The sequence below is a fragment of the Mustelus asterias genome, chromosome 11 (assembly GCF_964213995.1).
Source record: "Mustelus asterias chromosome 11, sMusAst1.hap1.1, whole genome shotgun sequence".
Taxonomy (NCBI): domain Eukaryota; kingdom Metazoa; phylum Chordata; class Chondrichthyes; order Carcharhiniformes; family Triakidae; genus Mustelus; species Mustelus asterias.
Genome location: NC_135811.1, coordinates 7,569,358 through 7,583,008, shown reverse-complemented (window position 1 = coordinate 7,583,008; position 13,651 = coordinate 7,569,358).

Here is a 13,651-nt window from a genome sequence, read left to right as displayed (position 1 = left end):
TAAAAGTTGGAGTATTATGGTAAGGTTATATAAGGCATTGATGAGGCCGAATTTGGAGTATTGTGTACAGTTTTGGTCACCCTAGTTACAGGAAGGATGTAAATAAGGTTGAAAGAGTGCAGAGAAGGTTCACAAGGATGTTGCCGGGACTTGAGAAGCTGAGTTACAGAGAGAGATTGAATAGGTTGGGACTTTATTCCCTGGAGCGTAGAAGAATGAGGGAAGATATGATAGCGGTGTACAAGATTTTGATGGGTATAGATAGCGTGAATGCAAGCAGGCTTTTTCCACTGAGGCTAGGGGAGAAAAAAACCAGAGGGCATGGGTTAAGGGTGAAAGGAGAAAAGTTTAAAGGGAATATTAGAGGGGGGCTTCTTCACGCAGAGAGTGGTGGGAGTGTGGAATGAGCTGCCGGATAAAGTGGTAAATGCGGGGTCACTTTTAACATTTAAGAAAAACTTGGACGGGTTCATGGATGAGAGGGGTGTGGAGGGATATGGTCCAAGTGCAGGTCAGTGGGACTAGGCAAAAAATGGTTCGGCACAGACAAGAAGGGCCAAAAGGCCTGTTTCTGAGCTGTAATTTAATTAAATGACATTTTTCTGTGCTGTGGCCATTCTCCTTCTCCTGCGGGTTACCATCCTCTGAGAGGGCAGTGCAAACCACAGAACAAAATTCTCACATTGGGAAACTTCATAAAAGGATGAGCTTTCATCTCCATGGCGCCTTTTACATCCTCAGAATGTCCTTAAGCTGCTTTTACTGCCTGAATTGTAGTCACTGTTGCAACGCATGGGGATGCAACAGCCACTGTATGCACAGCAGGATCCCACAGACTCATGCAATATTGAGTGGGTCATCCGTCCATTATGAATGATGTTGGTTGAAGGAGGAAGTTTGGCCTGGGCACTGGGATGGATTCCTGTGCTCTACCTTGAACTGTGGAATCCTGCTGAGAGTGTAGATGGGGCCTTTTCTCATATCTCATTTGGAGGTTGACACATTCGACAGTGCAGCACTCCCTCAGCACTGCGCTTTTTAAAAATTCATTCGTGGGACACGGGCATCACTGGCTGGCCAACATTTATTGCCCGTCCCTAGTTGCTTGAGGGCAATTGAGAGTCAACCACATTGCTGTGTCTCTGGAGTCACAGGTAGGCCAGACCAGGTAAAGACGGCAGATTTTCTTCCCTAAGGAACATTAGTGAACCAGATGGGTTTTTCCCAACAATTGGTCATCAGTGAATTCTTAATTCCAGATAATTTTTATTGAATTCAAATTTCACCATCTGCCGTGGCGGGATTTGAACCCGGGTCCCCAGAGCATTAGCTGAGTTTCTGGGTTAATAGTCTTGCGATAATACCACTGGGCCATCGCCTCCTCCACTGGCGACATCAGCTTCCATGTTGTGCTTGACTGTCTGGAGTGAGACTTGAACTGACAGGACGGGATTTTGCAGCTGCGATCGCCCCAAAACCGGAAAATCCTGCCCGAGATCGACGGACTTTTGCATGGTCTGCCCCCCCCACCCCCCACTGTGAGGCAGCAGTGTTAACCACTGTGCCACCATGCCGCCTGACCACAATGCCTGCGTGAACTAAAACCGTATGCACTTACGGAGTCCGTATCCTTCCATTCCCATCCTATTCATGTATCCCTCTAGATGCCCCTTAAACGCCACTATCGTATCTGCTCCCACCACCTCCCTGGGCAGCGCGTTCATGACTTATCCAGAGTGGATCAGTATTGCGAGGGTTAATGCAGGAGCGCTGCATGTACGCACCAACATACTAACATGAATGCTTTAAGTTCCTCTCTCTCTGTCTCTCCCTCGTACCAACCTCCATAAAAAACAACACCAAGCATCTGGACTTGGTTGAACTGTTCCCCAGTTGTTTCTCTTTGCTCTATCCGGTCATCTCGCCTTCTGGGGACAGAAAGGTTCAGCTCAAAAATGCAGCTACAGAACAAATTGTGGGAAAGAATCCCCCCCACCCTCCGGTGGGAAGTGCTTTCTGGTTAAAGTCTGTTGCTGGCCGCTGCCTCTCTAACAGAGTGGCAGCCCCCCGTGGCCAACTCCACATTATGCTAAATGCCCGTGACTACCTGTCATACGTGTAGGGCGGGATTTTCTTTCGGCACTCGCCCCGAGGCTGGAAATTCCTGCCTGAGGTCTATGGACCTTTGCATGGTCCGCCTCAGCCCCTAAGATTCCCGTGGCGGGTGAGACGGAAAATCTCCCCCAGTGGACTTAGCATCTAGCCCAGGTGGAAAGGGAGGGGACAGGATTGCCCTCCTGAAACTCTGCCATTGTCCCTGCATCAGGCAGACAAAACAAACACTCAGGTCCAAATATTAGGTGGTTAATGAGCGAGGAATCGAGAAGAATCACTACTCACCCTGATCCTAATTTGATTTGATTTGATTTATTATTGTCACATGTATTAGTATACACTGAAAAGTATTGTTTCTTGCGCTGTACAAAGCATACCGTTCATAGAGAAGGAAAGGAGAGGGTGCAGAATGTAGTGTTACAGTCATAGCTAGGGTGTAGAGAAAGATCAACTTAGTGCGAGGTAGGTCCATTCAAAAGTCTGACAGCAGCAGGGAAGAAGCTGTTCTTCAGTTGGTTGATACGTGACCTCAGACTTTTGTATCTTTTTCCCGACGGAAGAAGGTGGAAGAGAGAATGTCCGGGGTGCGTGGGGTCCTTGATTATGCTGGCTGCTGGATCAACCGACAGCGCAGGACAGGTCAGGAATAGATGTGGTTCTAACTCCCCCTCATCCTCCTATGGCTGAATAATGCACCAACTTTTATATCCAATTATAGAGCTGGATTTAACTGGAGTGGACAAGGTAGTGGGTGGGCTTTTACAATGGCGGGCACTGCCATGCACCCCATTCCCATTGGTGGGAAAACGAACACCACGATTAAATCAGTGGCTGTGGGATTGACGTGGGGAACCCATTCCTGGCTATCTAAGCTCATCATTGAGACACATAAAGACCATTTCCCTGGAGTGCAATGGGATTTAGTGATGCCTCAGGGATCCTCCCAATCTGGCGTGGTTTTCCCATGTTGGTTCCTGATGGTTGCCCTGTTGGGTCCTCTCAGGGGAGACCCCCTTTCAAAGGCACTTTGCACTCAATCCAGGGATCCGACATCAGGAAAGGTGGTGCTCCCTGAGAGCAGGTCCCCAGTACCCCTCTCCTCACCAGCAAGTTCCTTCTTCCCCGCTACCTCCATCCCAGCCTCACCCACCTGTGGCCTGGGTCCTCCAGCAGCCTTTGGTCTCATCCCTGGCGAATGGGCAATGGAGAATTGCACACTTGTGTTTGGCCAGAAGCTCTTGGAGGGCTGGGAGTTGGGGGGAGGGGTAGGTCTGTGGGGGGCGGAGGTGTGCAGGATTTCAGTTTTTTGGTTCCTGAATCTCCAGTAGTACCTGACAGGCACTTAATTTGGACAGGCCTCTTACATCGACGTGTTGTGGGTCTCCAACCGTTCGTTAACTGGTGAGAGGAACCTGCATCAGGGCCACTAAACCCACCCCATACAATAGAACAACACAGGAGACCATTCTTCCGTACATGCCCTTCCAAAGGGCAGTCCAATTAATCCTCACTGCCCCACTCTATCTCCACATTCCTGCAGTTTCTCCTCCAAGTATTTATCCCGATAAGTTAAAAAAGTTAAAGTTAAAGTTTATTTATCAGTCACAAGTAAGGCTTACCTTAACACTGCAATGAAGTTACTGTGAAATTCCTCTAGTAGCTGCAGTCTGGCGCCTGTTCAGGTCAATGCACCTAACCAGCACGTCTTTCGGACTGTGGGAGGAAACCAGAGCACCCGGAGGAAACCCATGCAGACACGGGTGGAATGTGCAAACTCCACACAGACAGTGACCCAAGGCTGGAATCGAACCCGGGTCCCTGGCGCTGTGAGGCAGCAATGCTAACCACTGTGCTCCCGTGATGAAAGGGCAGCACGGTGGCACAGTGGTTAGCACTGCTGCCTCACAGCACCAGGGACCCGGGTTCGATTCCAGCCTCGGGTCACTGTCTGTGTGGAGTTTGCATGTTCTCCCCGTGTCTGCGTGAGTTTCCTCCGGGTGCTCCGGTTTCCTCCCATACGTCAAGGACATGCGGGTGAGATGCATTGGCCATGGTAAATTGCCCCTTAGTGTCCCGGAATGCATAGGATGGGGACATTAATGGGGTAAATATGTGGGGTGATGGGGATAGGGCCTGGGTGGGATTGTTGTCGGTGCAGACTCGATGGGCCGAATAGCCTCCTTCTGCACTGTCGCGATTCAATGGATTCTATGCATCAGTGTGCCTGATTGGGGTCTGCAATTTGCCTTAGAACATAGAACACAGAACATAGAACAGTACAGCACAGAACAGGCCCTTCAGCCCACGATGTTGTGCCAAGCTTTATCTGAAACCAAGATCAAGCTATCCCACTCCCTATCATCCTGGTGTGCTCCATGTGCCTATCCAATGACCGCTTAAATGTTCCTAAAGTGTCTGACTCCACTATCACTGCAGGCAGTCCATTCCACACCCCAACCACTCTCTGCGTAAAGAACCTACCTCTGATATCCTTCCTATATCTCCCACCATGAACCCTATTGTTATGCCCCCTTGTAATAGCTCCATCCACCCGAGGAAGTAGTCTTTGAACGTTCACTCTATCTATCCCCTTCATCATTTTATAAACCTCTATTAAGTCTCCCCTCAGCCTCCTCCGCTCCAGAGAGAACAGCCCTAGCTCCCTCAACCTTTCCTCATAAGACCTACCCTCCAAACCAGGCAGCATCCTGGTAAACCTCCTCTGCACTCTTTCCAGCGCTTCCACATCCTTCTTATGGTGAGGTGACCAGAACTGCACACAATATTCCAAATGTGGTCTCACCAAGGTCCTGTACAGTTGCAGCATAACCCCACGGCTCTTAAACTCCAACCCCCTGTTAATAAAAGCTAACACACTATAGGCCTTCTTCACAGCTCTATCCACCTGTGGGAGTGGAGAGTGAATTTACAATATCACTTTCTACTGTGATATTGAAGTTGACCTGCTTTATTTTACACATATATAAAAAAAACACACTTTGCCAAAAATAATCCCGAGAAGCTTGCAGCAAGGAGAGTACGCTGCCGGTTCCCATGGCATCTTGCGGGAGAGCCTGAGGGAATTGAGTGGCCATTGAGTGGAATCATTGATGGAATGTTCGGAATGGCCGAGGCATCCCATTGTTTGCTCTGTTGAACAATATTGCTGATGTTATCCAGCCGCCCTGCAATCAGTAAGGAAATGTACCCTCGGAGGAGAGCTCCTGACATTTCCCCATGCCGCTGAGTGATCCGGGGAGTCGATTGAGATGCTGTAAAGCTCCTCTGTTCTGCCCAGGGCCTCCAGTCTCTGGGAAACCCGACAGGGAGGTTTCACAGCGTAGAGGCTTTCTTTAGGAAAAAAAAAATCAACATTTAGTTGCGTTCATCTATTGGATTGGAACTGATTGTTACCTAAACACTTCACAACCCTGCGATCTTCCTCATGGAGTCAAGAGATGGCTGACTTGGGGAAGTGTTTGGCCTTACATTTCCTTATTCAAGGAGGGCTTAAGACCATAAGACATAGGAGCGGAAGTAAGGCCATTCGGCCCATCGAGTCCACTCCACCATTCAATCATGGTTGATTTCAACTCCATTTACCCGCTCTCTCCCCATAGCCCTTAATTCCTCGAGAAATCAAGAATTTATCAATTTCTGTCTTGAAGACGCTCAACGTCTCGGCCTCCACAGCCCTCTGTGGCAATGAATTCCACAGACCTACCACTCTCTGGCTGAAGAAATTTCTCCTCATCTCTGTTCTAAAGTGACTCCCTTTTATTCTAAGGCTGTGCCCCCGCGTCCTAGTCTCCCCTGCTAATGGAAACAACTTCCCTACATCCATCCTATCTAAGCCGTTCATTATCTTGTAAGTTTCTATTAGATCTCCCCTCAACCTCCTAAACTCCAATGAATATAATCCCACGATCCTCAGACGTTCATCGTATGTCAGGCCTACCATTCCTGGGATCATCCGTGTGAATCTCCGCTGGACCCGCTCCAGTGCCAGTATGTCCTTCCTGAGGTGTGGGGCCCAAAATTGCTCACAGTACTCCAAATGGGGCCTAACCAGTGCTTTATAAAGCCTCAGAAGTACATCCCTGCTTTTGTATTCCAAGCCTCTTGAGATAAATGACAACATTACATTTGCTTTCTTAATTACGGACTCAACCTGCAAGTTTACCTTTAGAGAATCCTGGACTAGGACTCCCAAGTCCCTTTGCACTTTAGCATTATGAATTTTGTCACCGTTTAGAAAATAGTCCATGCCTCTATTCTTTTTTCCAAAGTGCAAGACCTCGCACGAGGCTTCATTCACTTTGGAGACTGATAGAAAACGCTCACTGGGGTTTGATTCCTGGGAAGAAGGGGTTTGCCTAATAAGGAAAGGGTGAGCAGAGTGGGCCAATACTCACTGGAGCTTAGAAGATACGAAGGTGATCATAGAATCATAGAATCCCTACAGTGCAGAAGGAGGCCATTCGGCCCATCATGTCTGAACTGACCACAATCCCACCCAGGCCAATCACAATCCCACCCATATCCTATTCCCATAACCACACACATTTACCCCATTAATCCCCCTAACACTAGGGTCAATTTAGCATGGCCAATCAACCTAACCCGCACATCTTTGGACTGCGAGAAGAAACCGGAGCACCCAGAGGAAATCCACGCAGACACAGGGAGAATGTGAAAACTCCACACGGACAGTCACCCGAGGCCAGAACTGAACCATGGTCCCTGGCGCTGTGAGGCAGCAGTGCTAACCACTGTGCCACCGTGCTGATCCTGAAGGATCAGCTCTGACGACGGGTTATCCTGACTCCAAACGTTGGCTCTATTCTTTCTCCACAGATGCTGTCAGACATGCATTTTCCAGCATTTTCCAGCCTTTTCTGTTTTTGTTTCAGATCCCGGAGGGACTTGACAGAATAGTTGCTGGGAAGATAGTTCCTCTCCTGAGGGAGGAAGGCAGGGTTGGGAGGAGTGGCGGGGGGGGGGGGGGGGTGTGGTAGGGGGAGGGGGTGCGGGGAGGTGGGGGGCGGCGTTGGCACGATTTCAGAATAAAGATGGAGATTAAGGTGGAAATTAGGAAACATTTCCTCTCTCGGAGGGTCATATCCATTTGGAATCCTATATTTCTTTTCATTCATTTGTGGGATATGGGTGTCGCTGAATGGCCAGCATTTATTGCCCATCCCTAGTTGCCCGAGGGCAGTTGAGAGTCAACCACATTGCTGTGGTCTGGAGTCACATGTAGGCCAGACCAGATAAGGACGGCAGATTTCCTTCCCTAAAGGACATTCGCGAACTAGATGGATTTTTCCAACAATCAACAATGGTTTCATGGTCATCAGTAGATTCTTAATTCCAGATTTTTAAAATCAAATTCAAATTCCACCATCTGCCGTGGAAGGATTTGAACCCAGGTCCCCAGAACATTAGCTGTGTTTCTGGATTAATAGCAATAATACCACTCGGCCATCGCCTCCCTTCTATTATCTTAAGGTGAATCAGAGGCTGAGTCATTGAATATATTCAAGGGTGTGCTGGATGGAATTTTGGTTGATAAAGGAGTCAAAGGTTATGGTGGACGGAAAGTGGAGTTGCTTAGGTACCGGGATGATGGTCATCTTCTTGAAGCAGATAGGGAACTCAGATTGGTGTAAAGAGAGGTTGAAGATGTCTGCGAATATCCCCACCAGCTGATCTGCGCAGGATCTGAGTGCTCGTCCGGGTACCCCATCCGGGCCAGTTGCTTTCCGTGGGTTGACCTTCAAGAAAGCTGCTCTGACATCTGAAATGGTGACCCCAGATACAGGTTCATCTGAAGCTTCCAGGGTGGAGGGCACGCTCTCGCTGACCTCTTGCTCAAAATGGGCATAGAATGCATTGAGCTCATCAGGGAGGGGTGCATTAGTGCCGGCGATTTGACATGCCTTCATCTTGTAGCCTGTTATGTCTTGCAGACCTTACCATAATCGACGGGGGTCCATCTGGCTAGCCTGGGACTCTAGCTTGGTCCGGTACTGTCCTTTGGCATCTTTGATGGATCTCCTTAGATCGTATCTGGCTTTCTTGTATAGGTCAATGTCGCCTGACTTGAATGCCTCAGACCTGGACTTCAGCAAGCAGCGGATATCCCTGCGGTACTGAGGGAGTGCCACACAGCCAGAGGTGCTGTTTTTTAGCATGAGAAATTAAACTGAGGTCCTGGACTGCTCTTCCAGGAGGAAGATGGAGATCCCATGATTGGAAGAAGGGACGAGGAGTTTTCTCCCAGTGGTTTCATCCATGGTTTCCGGTTGGGGAATACACGGATTTGCTGCTTTGATTGGAGTGGTTGGGACTGAGAACTTGGAGAATAGAAGGTTAAGAGGAGATTTGATGGTCGGAATTTTACCACCCACCCCCGCCACGGGAATCAGAGCGGGCGAGGGGCAGAACTCTGTTGACCTCAGGTGGGATTCTACGGTTTCGGGACGAGCGAGGCCATAAAATCCCGCCCAAAAGAGTTGTTCAAAGTCATGAGGAGTCTGGACAGAGTAGAGAGGGAGAAAGTGTTCTGACTCATGGAAGGATCGAGAACGAGAGGGCACAGATTTAAAGTAATTGGCCAAAGAAACAAAAGCGATTGGAGAAAATCCTTTCTCACACAGCGAGTGGTTTGGGCCTGCACTGTGCGGTGGAGGCAGGTGCAATCGGGATATTAAAGAGGGAATTGGATGGTTATTTGAAAAGAAAGAATATGCAGGGTTACGGGGAAAAGGTGGGAGGATGGCATTCAGTAAAATGCTCATTCATAGAGCCGGTTCAGGTACGATGGGCCGAATGGCCTCCTTGTGTGCTGTAACAATTCTGTGATCCTGTCAAGTTGGGTGCTGGTCAGTATTAGAGGTGCAATATTCACACAGAAACCCTATGAAAGTTATAGAAAGAAGGCTGGCATTTGCATCGCGCCATTCACAGCAATGATGTACCTTTTGAAGTGTAGTCACTGTTGTAATATAGGAAACATGGTAGCCAATTATTGTACAGTAAGATCCCACAAACAGCAAAACGATGATGACCAGGTAATCTCTTTCACAACAGTTGGGGGATAAATATTGACCTGAGCACTGGGGGAAAACTCCTCGGCTCTTCTTCCAATCATGTGATCTTCATCTTCCACCTGGGAGAGCAACCCAAGGCCTCAGTTTAATTTATCCCATAAAAGACAGCACCTCTGGCTGTGTGGCACTCCCTCAGTACCGCATTGGAGTCCTGAGTGGATGTTGTGCTCAAGCATCTGGAGTGAGACTTGAATCCACTGCCGTTTGGCTCAGAGACGAGAGTGCTATTCTCTCAGAGTTTCAACTTTACCAAAGTTTAAAAGTTAAAAGTTTATTTATTAGTCACAAGTAGGTTTACATTAACACTGCAATGAAGTTATTGCAAAATCCCCGAGTCCCCACACTCAGGCGCCTGTTCGGGTACACTGAGGGAGAATTTAGCATGACCAATGCACCCTAACCAGCACATCTTTCAGACAGTGGGAGGAAACCGGAGCACCCGGAGGAAACCCACGCAGACACGGGGAGAACGGGCAGACTCTGCACAGACAGTGACCCGAGCCGGGAATTGAACCCAGGTCCCTGGCACTGTGAGGCAGCAGTGCTAACCACTGTGCCACGGTGCCGCCCTGACACCATTGACACCGTTCCCCCAACGCGGAGCTCCGATCGAGTCAAACACTGTCAGCTTCTGCTGTGTTAGGCGGATTCAACCGGGGACATGCCGAGTGTACGTATCTGTTCTCTTCAGAATCTTACAGGAAGATTGATTTATAACGGAGGAGAGATGTTTTTCTAGCACATCTTGAAAAGAAAGGAAATAGGATTAGTCTGTGCAAGTCATCAAGAAGACATTCACAGCAACAGAGGGAGTCTTTCACCAGAGACCAACACTGTACAATCAAATGGTTTAAGCTTTGTTGTGTCGATTTAACCCATTGCAAGCTGAATAGACGTCGGGATGAATTTTTCAGCCCTTCCAGCTGGCGGGATCCTCCAGTCCTCCGCCCCACCCCCAACCCCACCGTGCCGGGATGGGTTACCCAGCAGCGTGGCTGGCAAACACTGTTGACATTGGCGGGACCAGCAGATCCTGCCACCACCGGCCAATGGCAAGCTATCTCTACCGCCGGAAAACACGCCGCGGGGGGTAAGTGGGGAGGGGAAGAAAATCTCGCCTGTCGTTTATTCAGCAAAGAAGCTCCTGGCGGATTTCCGTCTCGTAAGGTGATGGCTTGCACGGTGCTGTTCGACTCTGTATCACCCGGTGTGATTCAGGAGTCTCACCCTCACCCGCCGCACTGTGGTCATGCCCAGCTAATCTGTTCCATTTGCTGATTGAAGAATAAGTATTGACCAGGACGCTATTCCTCTGCAGGACAGTGGGAACTTTTACATCCAACTGAGAGGGCCACAGTTTAACATCTCATTTGAACGACAGCGATACCCCCCCTCAACCCAACAGTGCAGCACTCCCTCAGTCCGGCATTGCTAGTGCCACCCTGGATTATGTGACCAAGGCTGGAATTTTACCGCCCCGCCTGCCATGGGAACCGGAGCGGGCGAGGGGTGGACCATGGAAAGGTCCGGGTTTCTGGAGGAGCGAGGCCGTACATTCCCACCCAATGTCTCTGGAGTGAGATTGGAACCAACAACCTGCAGATGCAGAGCTGGGCATCTTAGCCACAGCTGACATTAAGGTGGGTTCCTGAAGAATAGACACAGGAAATCGATGCCCATCCATGTTAACTGAGTGCTTTGGCAGAACGAGGGAAGAGAGAGCTTTTAAGGAAAGGTTATATAAAAAACATAGAAAATAGAAACTTGAAGCAAGAGTTGGCCATTCGGCCCTTCGAGCCTGCTCCACCATTCATTTTGATCATGGTTGATCATCGAATTCAATATCCTGATCCCCCCTTCCTCCCATATCCCTTCATCCCTTTAGCTCCAAGAGCTATATCGAATTTCTTCTTGGAAATCACACAACATTTTAGCCTCAGCTACTTTCTGTGGTAGTGAATTCCACACATTCACTACCCTCTAGGTAAAGAAATTTCTCCTCATCTCAGTCCTAAAAGGTTTACCCCTTATCCTCAAACCATGACCCCTAGTTCTGGACTCCCCCACCATCACTGGAGAGTTCTGGAATGGTATTGATAGCTGGAATTTTATCACATTTTCAGCCAAGATTGATCCGTATGACTGGTATGGGCTTTTAGTTGAGATCAAGACACTCAGTAAACTCCCGTATCCTCACAGTGCAATGGGATTGTTCATATCCAGCTGAAAGAACAGCTTCTCAGTTCAACATCGTAACTAACAGACGGCACCTCCAGCAGTGCAGCACTCCCTCCGTACTGCACTGAGTGTATTAGCCGCAACTTTCCATTTGGATGTGTCAGCTTCACATCCGTAAGTCACAGCAGTGTAATATCGACTCGCCAATCTGTTTTTGTGGTGTTGATTGAAGGACAACGGGAGAAGGGGGGAAGAACTCTCCCACTCTTCAAAATGGTGTCATGGGATCTTTCTCATCCACCCGGGAACTCGATTAGGGCGGCATGGTGGCACAGTGATTAGCACTGCTGCCTCACAGCGCCAGGGACCCGGGTTCAATTCAGGCCTCGGGTCACTGTCTGTATGGAGTCTGCACGTTCTCCCCGTGTCTGTGTGGGTTTCCTCCGGCTGCTCCGGGTTTCCTCCCACAGTCCAAAGATGTGCGGGTTAGGTTGATTGGCCAAGCTAAATTGACCCTAGTGTCAAAGGGATTATCAGGGTAAATATGTGGGGTTACAGGGATAGGGTCTGGGTGGCATTGTGGTCGGTGCAGGCTCGATGGGCTGAATGGCCTCTTTCTGCACTATAGGGATTCCATGATTCTATGATTTAACTTCTCATTCAAAAGACGGAGTGCGGGATTTTCAGTCTCGTACACACCGCTGCCAGCGAGAATGGAGAATCCGGCGCTCAGCCAAATCTCCATTCACTGCAGCGGGACTGGAGAATCCCAGCCGTGGGTGAGTTCGGAAAATTCCAACCAGCGTCCCAACAGCGCAGCACTGTCTCAGTATTGCGCTAAAATGCCAGCCTTGACTTCTGTACTCAAGCCCTGAACTCAAAAGCAAGTTTCCAAATGAGCTACAGCTGACATCATCTTGGCCTTTAGTTTCTGGGACGGGACTTGAACTGACAACCTCCTGACTCAGAGACGCAAGTACTACCCACTGATCCAAAGCTGATATCCGAGGACATCAAAGGCTCATCCTGAACTCACTGGAGGTCTGGACAGGAATTCTGGCTAATTCCTTTCTCCTCTCCTTGGACTAAGAAGTGCAGGAGGTCAATGACACAACCTCCACTGCTCCCCCCAGCTGAGAGCAACAAACTCGGCACAGTCCCAAGACTTGCATCTGTGATTGCAAGGTCCAGGAAGCTGAGTTACAGCTGTGTTTGCCAATGAAGACTTCAGGGATTGGAATTCTGTGTCTGCTCCTGTGCATTTTCTGGAATTATTGGGAGATAAAGCAGCCAGTGTCACGCAGTAATATCGGAGGAGCTATGGGAAAGCATGGGGCCCATCTCTCCTGATCAACCATTGGCTGGTCAAGGCCTGGTCTTGGGTTAGTTAGCTGACACTATAGCTAAAAAAGCCCATCAATGCCTCTGCTTTCTCAGGAGGCTAAGGAAATTTGGCATGTCCGCTACGACTCTCACCAATTTTTACAGATGCAGCATAGGAAGCATCGTTTCTGGATGTATCACAGCTTGGTGTGGCTCCTGCTCTGCCCAAGACTGCAAGAAACTACAAAAGGTTGTGAATGTAGCCCAATCCACCACGCAAACCAGCCTCCCATCCATTGGCTCTGTCTACACTTCCCGCTGCCTCGGCAAAGCAGCCAGCATAATTAAGGACCCCACGCACCCCGGACATTCTCTCTTTCACCTTCTTCCGTCGGGAAAAAGATATAAATGTCTGAGATCATGCACCAACCGACTCAAGAACAGCTTCTTCCCTGCTGCTGTCAGACTTTTGAATGGACTTAACTTGCATTAAGTTGAACTTTCTCTACACCCTAGCTATGTCTGTAACACTACATTCTGCACTCTCTCCTTTCCTGCTCTATAGTTTAGAAAGCCCACCAATGCCTCTGCTTTCTCAGGAGGCTAAGAAAATTCGGCATGTCTGCTACGATTCTCACCAATCTTTACAGATGCACCATAGAAAGCATCCTTTCCGGATGTATCACAGCTTGGTGTGGGCTCCTGCTCTGACCAAGACTGCAAGAAACTACAAAGGGTCCTGAACGAAACCCAGTCCATCGTGCAAAGCAGCCTCCCATCCATTGACTCTGTCTACACTTCCCTCCACCTCGGAAAAGCAGCCAGCATAATTAAGGACCTCACGCACCCTGAACATTCTCTCTTCCACCTTCTTCTGTCGGGAAAAAGTCTGAGGTCACGTACCAACCGACTCAAGAACA